The sequence below is a fragment of the Podarcis tiliguerta genome (assembly GCF_965153285.1).
Source record: "Podarcis tiliguerta genome assembly, chromosome: 6".
Classification (NCBI taxonomy): domain Eukaryota; kingdom Metazoa; phylum Chordata; class Lepidosauria; order Squamata; family Lacertidae; genus Podarcis; species Podarcis tiliguerta.
Window position 1 is genome coordinate 6725018 of NC_139539.1, and position 20164 is coordinate 6745181.

The 20164-nt window shown below is 48.3% G+C and overlaps 1 protein-coding gene across 1 annotated transcript in view; it reads right to left on the minus strand.

Annotated features, from left to right (window-relative positions):
• RGS19 (regulator of G protein signaling 19) overlaps positions 1 to 18799 on the minus strand; it is a 60639-nt gene extending 41840 nt beyond the window's left edge. Inside the window, exon 1 of the mRNA XM_083447685.1 lies at positions 18519 to 18799. The gene's annotated coding sequence lies outside the window, so the exon portion shown is untranslated. The remainder of the gene's footprint in view (positions 1 to 18518) is intronic.
• Positions 18800 to 20164: the final 1365 nt, after the last annotated feature.

Sequence of the window (20164 nt, forward strand, 5' to 3'; positions counted from 1 at the left end):
AGTTGGTATTCATGGTTCTTCTTTTCCTCCTCAAGGAATCCACATGACAACCCTGTGTTGTAGGTTAGACTGAGAGGCAGGGACTGGACTAGGGTCATGCAATGAGTGTCATGGCTGAGTTGGGATTTGTACCCTGGTCTCCCAGATCCTGGGACGCGGGTGGCGCTATGGGTTAAAGCCTCAGCGCCTAGGGCTTGCCGATCGAAAGGTCGGCGGTTCGAATCCCCGCGGCGGGGTGCGCTCCCACTGTTCGGTCCCAGCGCCTGCCAACCTAGCAGTTCAAAAGCACGTCAAAGTGCAAGTAGATAAATAGGGACCGCTTACAAGCGGGAAGGTAAACGGCGTTTCCGTGTGCGGCTCTGGCTCGCCAGAGCAGCGATGTCATGCTGGCCACGTGACCCGGAAGTGTCTTTGGACAGCGCTGGCCCCCGGCCTCTTTGAGTGAGATGGGTGCACAACCCTAGAGTCTGTCAAGACTGGCCCGTACGGGCAGGGGTACCTTTACCTTTACCTCCCAGATCCTAGCCTGACACTCTAGTCCAGGCACTCCCAACCTGCGGCCCTCCAGATGTTTTGGCCTACAACTCCCATGATCTCTAGCTAACAGGACCAGTGTCAGGGATGATGGGAATTGTAGTCCAAAACATCTGGAGTGCCGAAGTTTGGGAATGCCTGCTCCAGCCACACTGGCTCTAGGTGACACCACCGGTTTTGTCACCAATCAAGATGACACCTTTTCACTAACGGAAGCTGATTATTTTTCTACTGAATCGTAATGGGAGTGGCTCATTTTTTTTTAGCAGTGAGATTCGTTTGCATTTACAAAGACGCCATCTGTGTGTTTCCTTGTAAGCGGTAGTTCTTCCTGTTTAGCAAATTCAGCTTTGCAAATAAGTCTGCAAGGTATGGATGAGCCTACAAAAACAAACACAAAAAAGTGCTATTGGCTGCCTGCCTACAAATAGTCATTTGTGACTTTCAAAGCAGCAGGGAGAGAAAGACGCTTTTGTAACGTTATATATATATTTTATCAATGAATGCTTAGAGGATATTGCCATTGGGCCAGCGGCTGTTTACAAGCCTGGGCAAACCTGTGATTGACAAGCAAGGTGGGCCATGTAAAATTTACAGAGGAAATACACTGCATTTAAGCAGAAATATGTATCTTTTTAAAGACTACTTATATGGCTCCTATTTCCTTCCAAACAACAATGTCCCGTCCAGCAGACACATGAGAAACAGAAGCCACCGTAACAGAGTGACTTAGTACCTAGTAAGTTGGAAAAGTTAGGATAGGCTCTGGGAACCCCAGGGGGGGGGGGCGGTCAAATCCACACTTGGCTATGAAGCTCTCATTCATATATAAAGGTAAAGGTACCCCTGCCCGTACGGGCCAGTCGTGTCCGACTCTGGGTGGCGCGTCCATCTCGCTTAAGAGGCCAGGGGCGAGCGCTGTCCGAGGACACTTCTGGGTCACGTGGCCAGCCTGACAAGCTGCACCTGGTGAGCCAGCGCAGCACACGGAATGCCGTTTACCTTCCCGCTATTGAGCGGTCCCTATTTATCTACTTGCACCCGGGGGTGCTTTCAAACTGCTAGGTTGGCAGGCGCTGGGACCGAGCAACGGGAGCGCACCCCGCCGCGGGGATTCGAACCGCCGACCTGACGATCGGCCAGTCCTAGGCGCTGAGGTTTTACCCACAGCGCCACCCGCGTCCCTTCTCATTCATATATATTCATATATATATATGTACAAGGCAAACACAAACATAAGTATATAAATGACATGTCTGAAATAGTACAGGAGAACAATCCTGAAGCCATTTTGACTCTCCCAAATTGACCTCAAATCTTTCTCTGCAAGGAGGAAGGAAATGGGGAAAGCTTTCTAGTTGTCTTTGGACTGTAGAGGCTTACACCTCCCTGTAAATACAGTCTGGCAAGTATCTGTTAAGCTGAGCAAACTATCAATATGCGCAAGAGATTCAGGAACTAAGTATTTACCATCTCCAAGGAATGGCCAGGCTACCCAGAAAAGGCAATCAGATAAGGCATTATCAGGTATCCTGGCAGACAGGAGAGAAGCAACACACTCAAATTTCTGCTGGGGACCACCTCTTTCTGAGATGTATGTATGATGTTTTGGAGGGTGGTGGCGCTGTGGGTTAAACCACAGAGCCTAGGACTTGCTGATCAGAAGGTCGTGGTTCGAATCCCTGTGACGGGGTGAGCTCCCGTTGCTCAGTCCCTGCTCCTGCCAACCTAGCAGTTCGAAAGCACCTCAAAGTGCAAGCAGATAAATAGGTACCGCTCTGGCGGGAAGGTAAACGGCATTTCCATGCGCTGCTCTGGTACACCAGAGGCGACTTAGTCATGCTGGCCACATGACCCGGAAGCTGTATGCCGGCTCCATCGGCCAATAAAGCGAGATGAGCACCACCACCCCAGAGTCGGCCATGACCGGACCTTATGGTCAGGGGTCCCTTTACCTTTACCTTGAGCTACAGGGGAGGCAATTTCAAAAGTCTATATAAGAGCTTGCACACCAATGTTCTGGGTTCCTCTCCTCCCTCCCTGCGGGGTGTGTGTGTTTGTGTGTGTGTGAGCACCCTGTTGCAACAGTTTAATAAAGATCAGGCTTGCTAGCTGCTTTGCTTCTCAATATTCTCTGGTTGGCCTGTTATTTTCTCCTGCCCCTAGAGAACCTACATAAGGACTCTGGTATACGGGCTCTTGGATGACCCATAAGGGATAAAGCAGCAGTTTTTTCTTATAACAATCAACTCTCAGCCGAGCCTACCTGGCAGCGCTGCTGTGAAAATAAGACGGCGAGGAGAAACACGTAAGCCTCCTTGGAGGAACAGCAGATAGAAATGGAATAATGTACATAAAGACGGCCTTCTGCTTGCAGGTTTATGGAAAGCGGTTTCTAAATTTCTGGGGAGATAAGGTTAAGCCTTGGGATTGAACTCGCATTCCTTTCCCTCCCACTTCAGCCACTCTGAAGTGCAGGTCCATCTGTCTCGGAGTCTTGCTCTGCGTCTCAGAAAGTGCCCGCAAGATGGCCGAATTCTCTTTGGAATCGGAAAACGCCACGCCATTCCTCACAGAGTCTCTACATGCGCTTTGGCAGGGCTGTTTCTCCATTTATCTGTGGCATTTGTATCCTTCCCCGTGGCTACCAATAGCTATGCTGCTCTTGGAGGCACCATGCCTATTATAAATGCCATTGCTGGAGGTCCCAGATGGGGAAATTGGCCTGTTGCCCCCAGGTCCTGCTTGAAGGCTTCCTATGAATATCTGGCTGGCTGCTTTGTATACAGTGGTACCTCTGGTTGCGAATGGGATCCGTTCCAGAGGCCCGTTCACAACATGAAAGGAACGCAACCCGCAGTGGCGCACCTGCACACGTGCTGGTTGCGATTTGCCGCTTCTGCGCATGACGTCATTTTGAGCGTCTGTGCATGCACGAGTGGTGAAACCCAGAAGTAACTCCTTCCGGGTCACCGGGCAATGCAACCTGAAAAAACTTAACATGAAGCGGACGTAACAAGAGGTATGACTGTACAGTCACACCTCGGGTTGAATGTGCTTCGAGTTGAGCGCGTTCGAGTTGCGCTCCGCGGCAATCCGGAAGTAACAGGGCGCGTTACTTCCAGGTTTCACCGCTCGCGCATGCGCTGATGCTTAAAATGACATCACGCACATGCGCGGAAGCGGCAAAACGCAACCCGTGGACACGTTGCGTTCAGGATGCAAACAGGGCTCTGGAACGGATCCCGAGGTACCACTGTACTGTTAATCTGGTGAAAGAATCTAAAAAAGCACCAGATAACTATACAGTGGTACCTCGGGTTACAGACGCTTCAGGTTACATATGCTTCAAGTTACAGACTCCGCTAACCCAGAAATAGTACCTCAGGCTAAGAACTTTGCTTCAGGATGAAAACAGGAATCGTGCTCCGGCGGCGTGGCAGCAGCAGGAGGCCCCATTAGCTAAAGAACAGTTTCAGGTTAAGAACGGACCTCCAGAACGAATCAAGTTCTTAACCCGAGGTACCACTGTACCCATTAAAATGCCTGGGATAATTCTCTTTTTAAAAAAAACCACACCCTCGCCTGGCACCTAAAACGCCAGTTTGGAGAGGGCATTCTAGTGCCACTGTATTCTGCTCTGGTCAGACCTCACCTGGAGTACTGTGTCCAGTTCTGGGCACCACAGTTCAAGAAGGACACTGACAAACTGGAACGTGTCCAGAGGAGGGCAACCAAAATGGTCAAAGGCCTGGAAACGATGCCTTATGAGGAACGGCTAAGGGAGCTGGGCATGTTTAGCCTGGAGAAGAGGAGGTTAAGGGGTGATATGATAGCCATGTTCAAATATATAAAAGGATGTCACATAGAGGAGGGAGAAAGGTTGTTTTCTGCTGCTCCAAAGAAGCAGACACGGAGCAATGGATCCAAACTACAAGAAAGAAGATTCCACCTAAACATTAGGAAGAACTTCCTGACAGTAAGAGCTGTTTGACAGTGGAATTTGCGGCCAAGGAGTGTGGTGGAGTCTCCTTCTTTGGAGGTCTTTAAGCAGAGGCTTGACAACCATATGTCAGGAGTGCTCTGATGGTGTTTCCTGCTTGGCAGGGGGTTGGACTCGATGGCCCTTGTGGTCTCTTCCAACTCTATGATTCTAGGATTCCACAAACAGGCCACCATTGCTGAAGAGATCTTCTCTCTAGCAATCAACTGCTCCTCACATCACTGACAGGGAAACTTGGGAAAAGGGTCTCCAGGGAGGATGTCCAGGTCCAAATTCAGAACATCAGAAAAGTACTGCTGGATTGAGCCATCAAGTCACCTGCGTTGTTCTCACACAGGAGTAGGCAACCTAAGGCCCGTGGGCCGAATCCAGCCCAATCTCCTTCTAAATCTGGCCCACAGACGGTCCCGGAATCAGTGTGTTTTTACATGAGTAGAGTGTGTGTTTTTTAATTAAAATGCATATCTGGGTTATTTGTGGGGCCTGCCTGGTGTTTTTACATGAGTAGAATGTGTGTTTTTAATTAAAATGTATCTCTGGGTTATTTATGGGGCCTGCCTGGTGTTTTTACATGAGTAGAGTGTGTGTTTTTAATTAAAATGCATCTCTGGGTTATTTGTGGGGCCTGCCTGGCGTTTTTACATGAGTAGAGTGTGTGTTTTTAATTAAAATGCATCTCTGGGTTATTTGTGGGGCCTGCCTGGTGTTTTTACATGAGTAGAGTGTGTGCTTTTATTTAAAATGCATCTCTGGGTTATCTGTGGGGCATAGGAATTTGCTCATTATTTTTTTCAAAATACAGTCATACCTCATGTTACGGCGCTTCAGGTTGTGGGCTTCTCATGTTGCGAATGGGCCTCTGGAACGGATCCCGTTCGCAACAGAGGTACCACTGTACAGTCATACCTCACGCTATGTCCGCTTTATGTTACGTTCTTTTAAGTTAGGTCCCGCAACGACCTGGAAGTACCGGAAAGGGTTACTTCTGGGTTTCGCCGCTCACACATGTGCAGAAGTGCAAAATGACCTCGTGCGCGTGCGTAGAAGTGTTGAATCGCAACCCGCGCGTGCGCAGACGAGCCGCTGCGGGTTGCGCTCTTTTCATGTTGCGAACGGGCCTCCGGAACGGATCCTGTTCGCAACCAGAGGTACAGTCTGTACTGTATATCTCTATACAGAGATATAGTCCGGTCCCCCAGAAGTTCTGAGGGACAGTGGACCGGCCCATGGCTGAAAAAGGTTGCTGACCCCTGTTCTCACGGCATCTGCCTGTCTTGAGAGACAACGGAGTGTGCTTCCAGGGGTGAATTCCACTGCTGCATTAGTAGCACCCAAAAGTGACCACCCTGGGTGCAAGCCTGGGCAGGGTGCAGGGAGGTCCTGGGCTGCCCAGACCCCAGGACGCCCCCCCTCAGCCTCACTGACGGGGTCCAAAGAAAAGCAGAGCAAGATGTTTGGGACCAGCCTGGCTGCAGGAGTCGCTGGAAGGAGGTGGACAAGACACCATCCAACTGTCTTAGGGACTCCATTCCAGATTTATGCAGGCTTTCCTCCTTAGGGTTTTTCTTCTCCTGAAGATATCCCGCAAGGCAGTGGGTGTTTTGGATTAGAGTTTCCCTTCTCTGCATCCCAGAAGACACCAAACAGATACAGGAGGGATCTGAGCAGGGTGGATAAAAATCAATGATTTTTAAATAAATAAATCGGATATTTTTGATTTAAAGCGGATTTTTAAAATAAAACGCTTTTGGAGGAAAAAACTTTCTAAAGATAGTTTTCTATTTAAGCAAAGCAAGAGGACCCAGACTTGCAAAAACACTCCTGGGGTGGGGAACACACATACACAAAAAATTAGAGGGTGTTTGGAGACATTTATCATAAACCCAAGGGTGGGAAATGTCTGTGTGTATGTATACCTGTGTTGGAAGAATAATGATAATTTCTGTTTAGGTTACATTATAGTCCAAATGCTATCCATCAGGAAATAAGGGTTTGTTTTAAGTTTTTCATGTGTGCTAAAACAGTCTTAAGTTTTGTTTTGTTTGTTTTTTTAAAATGTTTAACCACATCAGTTAACAAACATGGATACGTATGCTACAATGTTATCGCTTTAGTTAAATAAATTGTTTAAATTGTGATTAAGGAAATGATTGTTTTTCTCCTTCCAATAAAGTACAGCAGAAAAGTTGTCCAAATATAAACAGTTAGCTTATTAAACCTCACAATAATTTCCTAATTATCGATCTATGTATTTCTAATAGTGTAACTAAATCAACAATTTTTGATATAACTGTAGAGACTACTCTGAAAATTTATTATTCCAAAAATGAAAACTTCCTCTGGTTGTGAATATAAAGATTATACCAGCAAGAATGATTCTTTCTGTAAAAAATAAAATAAAAAAATAAATAAAACAAGTCTTACTGACTAGTGATTTAAATCATGATTTAAATGAGTGTCAGAGAACTATTCCTAGTGGTGATTCTCAGCCGTTGGTATTCAAAGGCATACTGCCTCCAACAGTGGACCTGAAAAGTAGCCTTCCCCTCCATGAATTTGTCCAATCTGCCTTTAACGCCATCACTGTGGCAGGGAGTTCCACAGTCTAACAAGGCATGGCCAAAGCCCTTTCTTTTATCTGTCCTGAATGTCCCAGCATTCAGCTTCATTGGACGCCCTCGACTATTATAAGACAGGGAGAAAACGTCTTCCGTCTTCTGCTAAAAATGGTTTTCAGCTTGTTTTAACCTCTGTGCCGGGTTTTGGTCTTATTTCTGTTTGTATTATTCACAACTGCTTTTTTCAGTTTCGGTTTCTTCTTGTACTTACAGAGGTTCCTAACCTCCTACGCTGCATGGAGGGTACGCACATAAATACGTCCCCTTCCCACAACACCCAAAAACCAGTTTTTTTCCACGAAAGAATACAAGGGCTCCCTCGAGTGTTATATCTCTATAATCCTTCCGGGCCTTAAGATTTACATCGGCCAAGTACTGTTGCACAAAAAGCATATTTATAGAGGTTCGGACAACGCAGGGGCAGATAAGCACCTATTAATCACTACTTAAAGCTCCATCAAAGACAGCTTAAGAAGAGTCAATAGCTATTTAATCAGCATTTCCCTTAGAGAAAATGGAATGTGTTTCCTAACCCCCCTTTTGAAAAGCATTCCTGAGCAGTGCAGTGGAAAGGCTTTGCTGAGAGACAGGAAAGGATGTGAGAGCCAAAGGGCATTTATCTGTTGCAAGGAGAAGGTTGCTCATGCGCTTTCTGCCAAGGTGCCCTAACGTGCCAGAAAGAAGTCTAAATTCAGCATGCAATATAAATTATGCAAAGCGCTAAAAATAATGCTCCATCGACATGCTTGGAGATTATTATTTTCTTTAAAGTTGTTCCCAATTCTACACCAGCAATGGACTTGGAGAGGCTGGGAGAATTTGATGCCAGCTCCGAAAGTTTGGCATCTAATAATTTTAATATAATCATCAGTTGGTAGAGCATGAGACACTTAACCTCAGGGTTGGTTGTGGGTTCGAGTCCCATGCTGGGCAAAAGATTTCTGTATTGCAATGGGTTGGACTAGATGACTCTCATGGTCTCTTTCCAATTCTAGGATTCTGTAAGCACAGAAATTGCTTTCGGAAAAACAAAGAATTTTAATTTTACCTTCTGAAAATGTCAGGCAATGCTTAATAATTTAACAAGTACTTGGCAAACATTTCTAATGATTTCTATGCCACTTTGCACACATTTTACCGTATTTACGCAAATCTAAAGTGGCATCGAATCTAATGCGCACCTCAATTTTCAAAACCATTTTTTTTTTTTTTGCTGGTGAATGTAAATGCACTATCAAATCTAATGCGCACCCTAATTTTTGTGACGTAATTTGGCCAAAAAAAGGTGCACATTACATTTGAGTGAATGCATTACTTACCAAGCAAAACTAAATTATGTTAACTTAACCAAAGTATCTTTTGAATTCCCAGGTCATGTCACAACTTTTTAGCACGCCTCGTTTTTGGAAATTCAAAGTTGTAAAATTCAACACGTCCTAACCTTCTATCTTTCTCCATCGCTCCACACCTTCCTAATAGCACAGCACACATTTCCTCTTTGGCTCTCACAACTGTGGTGCTTTATGTACCCCACGTTTTCCACATGCATAATCGTGAAAATTGCCTTGCTGACCGTTTCTGTTTTGACCAGGGCTCTCTGCTTTCAACAGCTGCCAGCGAAACACCCCAGAGGAAAAAAAGGGAGGCGAGAAACCACACAATCCAGCTTGACCCCAAATTTTGTGCCATTCAGTGATACACTACCCCTGTGATACACTACCCCTTCGGACATCTCCTAGTTATGTGCCTGAAAATGCCTTGAGAACACAAGTAAGGAAAAGCAGCAGAAAGAGTTGAGAGTGGGACAGCAAATCCCTTTCAAGTCACTGGTCACAACCTCTTTTTTATTTTTATTATATTTTTTGAGGCTACCTGGAGACCAGACAAGAGGATGCTCTCCTAATATTTCCTTATATCCTTTGCAAGCCGTCTAAGATAGATCACACACACACACACACACACACACACACACACATATTTGTGTCTATATATGTATGAGAAAAATTATAAGATCATAAAATACAGAACAAATGACAAACTATCAAATTAATTCTCCAAAAACGCTTGGCGAAACAAATAAATTTTCAGCAGGTGACAAACAACCAGAATTGTATGTGCCTGTCTGATTTTAATAGGAACACTACTTAATAATAATAATAATAATAATAATAATAATAATAATAATAAAATATATTTATACCTCGCCCATCTGGTTGGGTTTCCCCAGCCACTCTGGGCGGCTCCCAACAGAATATTAAAAACACAATAAAACATCAAACATTAAAAACTTTCCAGAACAGGGCTGCCTTCAGATGTCTTCTAAAAGTCAGGTAGTTGTTTATTTCCTTGACATCTGAAGGGTGCCACTGCCGAGAAGGCCCTCTGCCTGGTTCCCCTGTAACTTCACTTCTCGCAATGAGGGAACTGCCAGAAGGCCCTTGGAGCTGGACCTCAAATTACTATGCTAGAAGCCTCACATCACAAAGAATTTATACGAAAGTGAATTAACTGTGGAACAACCAGGAAGGCTTCTTCAGGTGTTCAGACAGGTGTATATGGAAGAGGATGGACCTTGTTACAAACATCATGGCAGTGAGACAGTGTGGCATAGCGGTTAGAGTGTCAGACTGGGACCTGGGTTCAAATACCCACTTGGCCACGAAGCTCAACGGGTGACTTGGGTTCGGTTCCTGCCCCTTAGCCTAACCTACCTCACAGGGTTGTTGTGGGGATTAAATGAGGAGAGGCAGAACCGTGTGTGCTCCTTGGAGGAAAAAATAAAAGTGGAATATAAAGGCAATAAATATAAAAGAAACACCGTGGTGCATCTGCAGCGGCCCAGCAAGGCACCTTCCTCTGCCCCAGCTGCAGCGAAACATGTCTCTCCCCTATCGGTCTCTACAGCCACAGCAGGCGCTGCAACTCCGCAACGGCTGGACTTCACCCCCAAAGGCACGCTCTTCCACTGTCGCTCCCGAGACAGACGGATGCCAAAAAACCAAATACAGTGGTACCTTGGTTTTCGAACAGCTTAGTTCACGAACAACTTGGAACCTGAACGCTGCAAAACTGGAAGCAGGTGTTCCGGTTTTCGAACTTTTTTGGGGAAGCCGAACGTGCTCCGTTTTGAGTCCCCCTGTGTTTCCTGTTGCGCTGCTAATTTGCACCCCCCCCCCCAATTGTAATTCAAGCCTTCCTTTTCTGATTACAGTGTTGTGAGGTGATATTTGGAGCTTATACCTGGTGCTTTTGTTTTTGCTATTTATTTTGCGTTTTTTGTTTTGAGGTTTTTCCAGTTACTTTGTTTTTGTTACTGTGTGGATCCCAGTTCAGCTACTGATTTATCGATTGACTGACTGCGGAAATGGATAAAAGCCCCCCCATCCAAACAATGACTATCATCAATGCAGGTAAGACTTTTTAAAAAAATTATCCTCTACAATACTGTTTTATTTATTTTATAGTACAGTACATTGATTACTGCTTTCATTTTATGGATTAATGGTCTCATTAGATAGTAAGATTCATGTCAAATTGCCGTTTTAGGGGTTGTTTTTAAAAGTGTGGAACGGATTAATCCATTTTGCATTACTTTTTCAAAGCATGGCTTGGTTTTGGAACGCTTTGGTTTTGGAATGGATAAAGTATGAGAACCAAGGTACCACTGTAAAGTAAATTTTTCAAGCACAAGGGGAACTCCAGACCTATGCCATCTGGCCAGCAGAGTTCAAGGAACCCTAGGTGTCCGGAAAACAAGGAGATCTGGTCTGTTTTGGTGTGTGTGGATACGGTACTGAGTCTGGAGGGGAAATGAAGAGTAGCCAAACGTCAGAATCTGCCAGCGGCCTCTTAAACAACCTGATGTCTGCCAAGGTCTCTTGGAAGGCTCTGCAGAGCTGCTTAAGGAAAACTGTTTCTTTCCCAGACAGGTTGACGGTTCCCTAGAGAAGACCCACCTTCACCCCCAATCATACAACATCTACAGGCTGCAGCCACTGTGACAGGAGCCACTGTGGCACGTTTTGGGGAATGCGCTTCCTCCCATCGCCGTTTGCACCGAAAAATGCTTTCCAGTATTTCTGCAAGGTTTCAGCTAGTCGTCCTTATCTAGCAGAAGCCAATTCACCTCTGTGAATTGTGAGCCCAGGAAACTGGAGGGAGGGGGAAAGCAGATCCCACCCCATCCCCCAGGCCTTTCTCCCTCAATTTTCCCAACTAAGGGGGGGAAATAGGAAAATGTGGGTGAGCACTGGCAGGGGCAGAAGGGTTACGTTTACGTTCTTTGAATGAATGAAATTCTTTTTGATGCATTGCTTTATTGTGTTGGAAGCTGCCCAGAGTGGCTGGGGAAACCCAGCCAGATGGGCGGGGTATAAATAATAAATTATTATTATTATTATTAAGGCAAGGCTTTACTTACGTGTAGTATGAAGATTCAACCGCCAATGTGTTTTGTGCTTTATAGACACACTTGCAGATTTGGAAGGGAATCTTTTGCCAAGGGCAGGGATCGAACCTATGTCCTTGAGATTAAGAGCCTCTTGCTCTACAGACTGAGCTAGCCTGGGTTTTCCTTTTGTACCAGTGGCGTAGCGTGGGTTGTCAGCACCCGGGGCAAAGCAAGTAATTTGCACCCCCTAACCCGTGGATTTGCGCCCCCTAACCCTAACCCCCAGATGTTGCGCCCGGTGCGGCCGGCCCCCCCTGCACCCCCCACACTACGCCACTGTTTTGTACTTTTCCTTTTGTACTTTTATGTTGTGAACTGCCCAGTGATCTTTGGACGGAGGGGGTAAACAAATTAAATTAATGATGATTATGATATTGATGAAAGCAGCAATGTTTCTGAATACCAGTTGCATTAACCACTGTGCTGTAGCCCTTTGTGTAGCTCACATAAAGGCTGCACCCCTACATCTTACTGAACCCCAACACTGGCTTCATGTCCCCTTATCCTTAATTCTAATTCTAATTCTAATAATAATAAATTTTTTTTATACCCCGTCCTCCCCGGCCAGAGCCGGGCTCAGGGTGGCTAACACCGGTAAAATTACAATAAAAACTTAATAGGGGAAAAAAATTAAAATACAGGTTAAAATGCAATCTCATTTTAAAAGTAGCCCATAGATCAAAACCATAAGGGGAGGGAAACATAAGAGTCAGACTGAGTCCAAACCAAAGGCCAGGCGGAACAGCTCTGTCTTGCAGGCCCTGCAGAGAGATGTCAAGTCCTGCAGGGCCCTAGTGTCTTGTGACAGAGCGTTCCACCAAGTCGGGGCCAGCACTGAAAAGGCCCTGGCCCTAGTTGAGACCAATCTAACCACCTTGCGACCTGGGACCTCCAATGTGTTGTCATTTGTGGACCTTAAGGTCCTCCGCGGGGCATACCAGGAGAGGTGGTCCCATAGGTACGTGGGTCCTAGGCCTCGTCCTCAGTTTCTATCTCCATCCTTACATCCCAAGAGCCACTCTTCCTATAAAGCTTTTGGCACAGCCCCTTAGTCCTCACTAGGGACAGCATGCTGGAGAATTCAAACAGGAATGGAAACAGGGGTGCAATCTGCCATAGCTGGCATACCCGTCCCATGTCCAGAGTAGAAATCCACCTGGACAGTATGATCAGGATTTGCTGTTGTCCCAGTTGCTTTCAGTCAGCAAACAGTCACGTTCGCCTCCCAGTCACGTTGCAAATGAATGGAGTGGAATAACGTAACTTATCCGAATTACGCACTTTTGCCACAGCAAACAAAATGAGACAAAAAGTGTTGTTTATGAAAGAAGGCGAACCGCAGTAGAATGGAAACAGTGCTGCATGCGATGAGTACAGGGCATTACAGAAACGAAGCCTAAGTAAGTGTAAATGAACAGGATACATATCTTTCCCATTCACCCTTCTCTCTTCCATCCCCTTCCCTTTAGGCTCCCCAAAGCCAGGTCTTCAATTGTAGGCTCTCTGGGGCAGGGACTTTTAGACAATCTTGCACCGAAACAACTTTTCTATCAAAAGAAAAGAAGGGAATCATCTCTCTCTCTCTCTCAAAATTAACTCATCGCTCAAAATAATGCAGGACGCGGGTGGCGCTGTGGTCTAAACCACTGAGCCTCTTGGGCTTGCCGATCAGAAGGTTGGCAGTTCGAATCCCCGTGACGGGGTGAGCTCCCGTTGCTCGGTTCCTGCTCCTGCCAACCTAGCAGTTCGAAAGCACGTCAAAGTGCAAGTAGATAATTAGGTGCCGCTCTGGCGGGAAGGTAAATGGCGTTTCTGTGTGCTGCTCTGGTTTCGCCAGAAGCGGCTGTCATGCTGGCCACATGACCCAGAAGCTGTCTGCGGACAAACGCCGAGCCCCTCGGCCTGTAAATTGAGAGGAGCACTGCAACCCCAGAGTTGTTCGCGACTGGCCTTAACTGTCAGGGGTCCTTTACCTTTACCAAAATAATGCATCAATACTGTTGACTCATGTCCAGCTTGTGGTCCACCAAGACCCCTAGATCCTTTTCACATGTACTACCAGCAAGCCAGGCGTCCCCCATCTTATATTTGTGCAGCTGGTTCTTCCTGCCTAAGTGCAGAAGCTGACATTTGTCCCTGTAGAAATTCATTTTGTTAGCTGGGGAAAGACTCCTGTTGCAATCCTGCAGAGCCACTGACAGCCAGTGGAGTGTGGACCATACTTAGCTAAAGGGGTCAGCATCACGCAGCTCCCCATAATCGATTTATTTTTATTTATTTCGTAACACTGATTGACTGCTTGATTGCAAAAAACAAAACAAAACCTCAAAGCAGTTTGCGAAAAAAGATAAAACGAATAAAATCACCAATAAGAAGAATGCGCACACAAAAACGTTTGTGTTGACCTTTAAAGCCCTAAACGGCCTCGGCCCAGTATACCTGAAGGAGCGTCTCCACCCCCATCATTCTGCCCAGGCACCAAGGTCCAGTGCCGAGGGCCTTCTGGCGGTTCCCTCATTGCGAGAAGCAAAGCTACAGGGAACCAGGCAGAGGGCCTTCTCAGTGGTGGCACCGGCCCTGTGGAATGCCCTCCCACCAGATGTCAGAGAGAACAACAACTACCAGACTTTTAGAAGACATCTTAAGGCACCCCTGTTCAGGGAAGTTTTTAATGTGTGACATCTTAGTGTATTTTTGGTCTTTGTGGAAGCCGCCCAGAGTGGCTGGGGAAACCCAGCCAGATGGGCGGGGTACAAATAATAAATTATTATCATTGTTATTTGTAGCAGCTGCCGAGAAAAGTACGGTGAATGCACCTGCCTTTATATCAACAGGCAGTGAGTTCCAAAGTTCTGCTACACCAAAAGCCTTAATTCATACAAATGCAAAAAGGGTTTGCAGATGCCTTCGCCAACTTGCCGCACCCCCCTCCCAGGTGTTTTGGAGTGCAACTGGCTGATGCTACTGGGAGCTGCAGTACAAAATATCTGGGTGCTGCCATGTTGAAGAAGATAGTCTGGAGAATGAGAGACCCACAGGAGCCAATCTGAGAGGGTGGGCTAGATGGGTATTTGTTTCTCAAGGGGTCTTGCCATGCCCTCTGGGGTTCCCTTCCACATTTGGGTGCTGGGCATGCACAGAGACATCTGCATGTCGCTCAGGTCCCCTGCTGGGGGGCAGACACCACCTGCCCGCCCCCACCTGGCTGGCAAATTGTGCCACCGCCTTCTCCTTCGCTGGCGCTAGCTGAGAGCAGCTTAGGCTCCAAGCAGCGAGTGTGGGAGTCCTTTTTCTAAATTTGTGGTTTTATAAATGATCTTTTAATTGACTCTCGCATCTTTCCCATTTTGACGTTTCTTCGTTTTGCAAAACCGCAGCTGCGCGTCGCCCGAGCCAGGAAAGCAAAACAAACGGAGGGAGCCACCGCGGTTGTTTTTGCAATCTTAACAGTCCCCCCCCCCATCCAGATCGAAAGGTACAGCCACTGGGCTTAAGATATCCCCAAAGTGCGCTGGACGAGACAAATCGCAATTCACACAGGCGCTTGGAGGTTCACGCTGCACCCATTTCCACCAATTCCTCCTGAATTCAACAAAAAAAAGTTACAGAAAAACAGAAGGAGGCCTTAGGCAGAGACCACTGGTCTGCCTGACCTCTCTGACTGGCAGAAAAAGACGTTTCCTCGTCTTTAACTGGAGATATTTGTTGTTAATTGCATTCGCACCTCACGTTTTCCTGCCAAGGAGTTCATGGTGGCAAACATGCTTCTATCCCTACTCATTTAATCCCTACAACAGGCCTGCGAGGTAGGTTAGGCTGAGAGGCAGCGACTTCAGCATTTCAAAATTTGCCAGGCGCATTTTGCACTCGGGACGCAGGTGGCGCTGTGGGTTAAACCACAGAGCCTAGGACTTGCCAATCAGAAGGTCGGCGGTTTGAATCTCTGCGACGGGGTGAGCTCCCGTTGCTCGGTCCCTGCTCCTGCCAACCTAGCAGTTCAAAAGCACGTCAAAGTGCAAGTAGATAAATAAGTACCACTCCGGTAGGAAGGTAAACGGCGTTTCCATGTGCTGCTCTGGTTTGCCAGAAGCGGCTTAGTCATGCTGGCCACATGACCCGGAAGCTATAAAAACCAGAAAAGAGTCGGTCACGACTGGACCTAATGGTCAGGGGTCCCTTTACCTTATCGGCCACCTGTGACTAAGTGAAGGTGCCCGGGTGCTAGGAATGGTGCCTGACATCACCACCATCTGGAGGTACGGTGCCCGGGCGTCTTCGAACCGTGACTGTTTTCACACACTAACAACACACCCTGTAGAATTCCACCCGTTATATTTTATCTGCACAATCAGAACGAATTCCAGGAACCCAAAACTCACATTGAAACCTACGACATTTTGAGCAGCCCAGCCTCAAAATGGCAACAAGGCCAGTTCTGTTTGGGCGACTATAACCCTGGTTTAAGGAGCCATTTGGCGCTTAAGCTTATATATCTGAGTTTCTAACGAGGAGTGACCGGCTCCCAAGGTCACCCAGCGAGTTTCGTGACCAAGTGGGGATTCGAACCCTGGACTCCCAGGACCTAGTCCGACACTCTAACCACTACCCCACACTGCCTCCCAAAGTCAGAGAGGAGGCGGTATTGACAAAGATTGAACATTCTGCAGGAAACTCAGGGTTCTGCCAGGAGGGCAGCATAACTGAACCAGGACCTGGGTTCGAATCCTGACACAGTCACAAAGCTCTATGGGTAAGCTTGGGTCTGCCACTGCTTCTCATCCTTAACTACCTCACAGGATTGAATGAGGAAAGGGAGGTCCATGTCAGATAAAAAAGCAATAAAATGAATAGAAATATCCAAGCCAGGCTTCAGATCCCTCCCTAGCCTTGAGTTCTTTCGCACCCTTTGCTTCTTCTTTTTTTCCCCCTTTCCAAAATCTGCAACGCGGGAGCTAGGGATGACCTCCATCACAGGGCTGTCATGAGATCGAATCCCAGCACGGCCAAAATTATGTATATCGCCACGGTACTTTCAGCAGGCAGCCGTTAAAAAACAAACAAAACACGTCCCTTGTAACTGAAGCAGATGTCTCTGGCTCCTCCTGTCCAGTGGCCCGTCTATTCTGACTGGCAGCTGTCCATCACCAACGAATATCTCCTGCCCCCATTTCTTGGGATGCCTCCGCCAAGGATTCAGCGGGGATTTCTGCATGCAGAGAGAGCATGGATGCCGGAGAAGAGCCAGCACTAAACTGGGCTTTCGGAGGTAATGCGGTGGGGGTGCCAGGCAAAACGCAGCTCTTCCTTAGGCGAGGCCGGGTTTCCTCTCCGCTGGGAAGCCCCGGAATTAAAAGACAGGGAAATCCCACACCCGAATACCCCCCATGTCCTATTTCCTTGCTGTAGAAAAGGGGGAGATCTCTGCTGCGGGCTGTCTCTCCCGGTGCAAAAGAAAGGGGTTCCCTTGCTCCGGCAGAGGATACCAGCTCTACAGGGTGGGGCTGAAAAGGGTGGGAGGGGGGAGAGGAATTGGAGAGAGGGAAAGAGAGGATATATGCAGGGAGGAAGAGGAGGAGGAGGGGAAACCCCCACCGCAGACTCTGGAATGGGAAAGCCCCTGCGCCTCCCTTCCCTCCACCGTCGGGGGGGGGGGGGGGGCGAGGATGCAGCAGAGCGGGCGGGGTGGGGGAACACTCTTGCAATGCAGACAGGCATGCATGCAAGCTAGGAAGGGACTGCAGCCCAGCCGGGCTGCTGGGAGCGCCCTCTTGAAGGAGCTTTCCAACGCAACCCTGATTTTTTTTTAAAATGCATATATATATATATGTGCATTTAAAAAAAAAATCAGGGTTGCGTTGGAAAGCTCCTTCAAGAGGGCGCTCCCAGCAGCCCTCTTGAACGCACATTATAAATTAATGCACATTTATACATGTGCATCAATTTATATTTGCTCCGAGCAACTCGTGCAAGGGCTGACGGGCATCAATCGCCACGCGACACGCCCGGCAAATCCCCGGGTCACGGAGGAGGAAGCCGGAGGGCGCGCGCCAGCCCTCTGCCCTGGCTGCTCCTTCCAAAAGGGAAACCCCCACCCCCCAAGAGCTGGCAACCGAATGCGTGGTAAGCGATGCAAACTCCCATTCCGGATCCCCTTCCGAGCAAAAGCCACGCATAGGGAAGGCTCCCTCTCTCAAATCGTATGCAAAACCACCGCACATGGCTTTCATTTTAAAAGCAAAGGGCCATAGGACGGGGGTTTGGGTTTTTTTAAAAAATGCAATGTGCCGCCCCCCCCCGCTCCAGAGGAGGGGGTGTGGAGAGAGACCCTCGCTCAGTTGGCAAAACGGGACGCGGCCACCCCACACCCCAAACCCACAAGCTTTGCCTGCCTCCCTCCAAGTCCAGCAATTTGCAGGCACGAAGCAGCTGGGCTCTGTGTGTGTGTGTTGGCTTATTTCTTTCCCTCCACCTCCACCCCGGCTGCCCATCTCCTCCCAGTCCATTGCAACTGGATCTCTCCTTCCCTGCCCCCCCCCCAGTGGCACACTTGATGCATTTATGAAGACGGGAGGGCGAGAGAAAGAGGCTCGCTCGCTTCCCCGCGCGGCAGTTTCAGGAAAGCCGTTTTTCGTCTCTCTCGCTCTCTTTTTTGCAACGCGATGCAAAGACAGGAAGACGACCGGGGAGGGGCGGAGGGGCTTTTCCTCTCTCTCTCTTTTGCAAGGTCTGCTCCGATCCCGCTCTTTCCCTCCCCTCCTCCCAGGAAACACCCCCCTCCTTTGCCCCCTACCCCCGGCCCGATCGCTTCCCTTTTGCACCCGCGCCGAGGACCAGGAGAGTGGATGCTGGTCTGTCCTTCCGTAGATAAGAGAATATACATTTTTGCAAAAAAAATGAGAGGGGGGTTACTCACGTTCTGTGCATCCGAGGCCCCTGCAGCCTCCCCCCGCCGGCTTGGAGCACATCCGTGCCTTCCTGCTTTGCTTGCCTTCCTCCCCCCCACCCCCGGGCCGCTTCTTCCTCGCCTCTTATTTTAAAGCTCCAGAATCGACACCCTTTGAGGAAAGGGAGGGGGGAGGGAAGGAGGCGAAGAGAGAATTGGAAAGCAAGCTTTGAAGAAGAAGAAAAAAAATACTGGCTGGCAGGGTCTCCACTGCGCACGCGTCCCCCAGCCCCAGCGATTGACTTCCTAAAGCAACTGCTGTTTTGCACTTCCTCGCGTCAAGAGCGAACCAACCAGCCCCCTTCCCGCTCCTCTCTCTCTCTCTCTCTCTCTCTCTCTCTCTCTCTCCCCACCTCCCTCTTCCCGGGACCGGGCAGTAGGGGTTGCCACCCCACCCCCAGCTCATGCACACGCATGCATGCGCACATGCACACCTTTTCCCGGGTGCATGCATGCGTTGCAAAACCCAGCGCCTGCTGCTGCACCGTGCAAAGGAACCGCTCAAGCAGCAGGCAGAGAGAGAGGCTTGCAAATGGGAGAAAGAAAATCGAACCTGCTCGCCATCTGCATTGCATCCGCCGACGGCGCAAGTTGCAGAGCGGAGTAGTGTTTTTGGGGGTGGTTGGGAGTTTTGAGGTGTGTGTGTGTGTGTGTTTTTTTAAGGGGCTCCGCACGTGAGAAAGTTCAGGCTGCGCTCCGTTTTGCGCGCTCCTTCGCCACGCGCTTTTCTTTCAACCGCTTTGATTATTATTAGCGTTATTTTTGTTGGAGTTTAACTTGGGCTGGCATTCGGATTCGGGGCAGAGCGCAGCCGAAAGGAATGGGCAGGTGTGGAGGGCCAGGAGTGCCTCTGGGCACGTTCAAAGCGCCCTTCCTTCACCGTTTGGATAGTTAGCGCGAAAGGAGGGTGGTAGCCATCCTGACGCTCCCAGTGGGTCATGTCCGAAAGGGGAACTCGAATAGGTGGCTCCCCAGGCCTCTCACCTGCCGCCCAGGTGTGTGGATGCGTGAGTCACTGCGCATCTGCTGCCGTTTCTTCCAGGAAATGCTGGAGAGCGCCGTTATTGCATTGATAGCTCACCCTTTTCTCCAAGCAGCAAATGTGTCTTGCAGGATTTTTAACACGTTAATCCCACAACAGTCCTGTGAGGTAGGCAAGGCCGAGAGACAGTGACTGGCCCAAGGGCTATTTCTGCCCCAATGGGGGGCAGCAACATGCAAAACCATCAAATAACAGGCTACCATAACTTCTCTATTATAAGCCCACTCAAGGATTTACAGGGGTCTATATTATCACATTTATTGTGGCCCTTTGGGCCACCACCACAATGGCAGAGCCAGGATTTGAATCTCCCAGGTCAATGACAACCATAGTTCAAATCTCATTGCAGCCACAAGCTGCTAAGGAGCCTTAAGGCAGGGCACTATTCTGCTTAGCCTCAATACAAACACACACAGCCTCAACCACTTGCAGGAAGGGGTTAATTATACTGGCCTGCCTTACGGGGCTGGTGTGTCAGGATTAAGGCGACCAGGTATGTTTTGGGCTTTGAACATTTGCAATTGGCTATATGTGCCAAGACTTATTTATTAACCAGCTTCATTGTCAGCTGGAC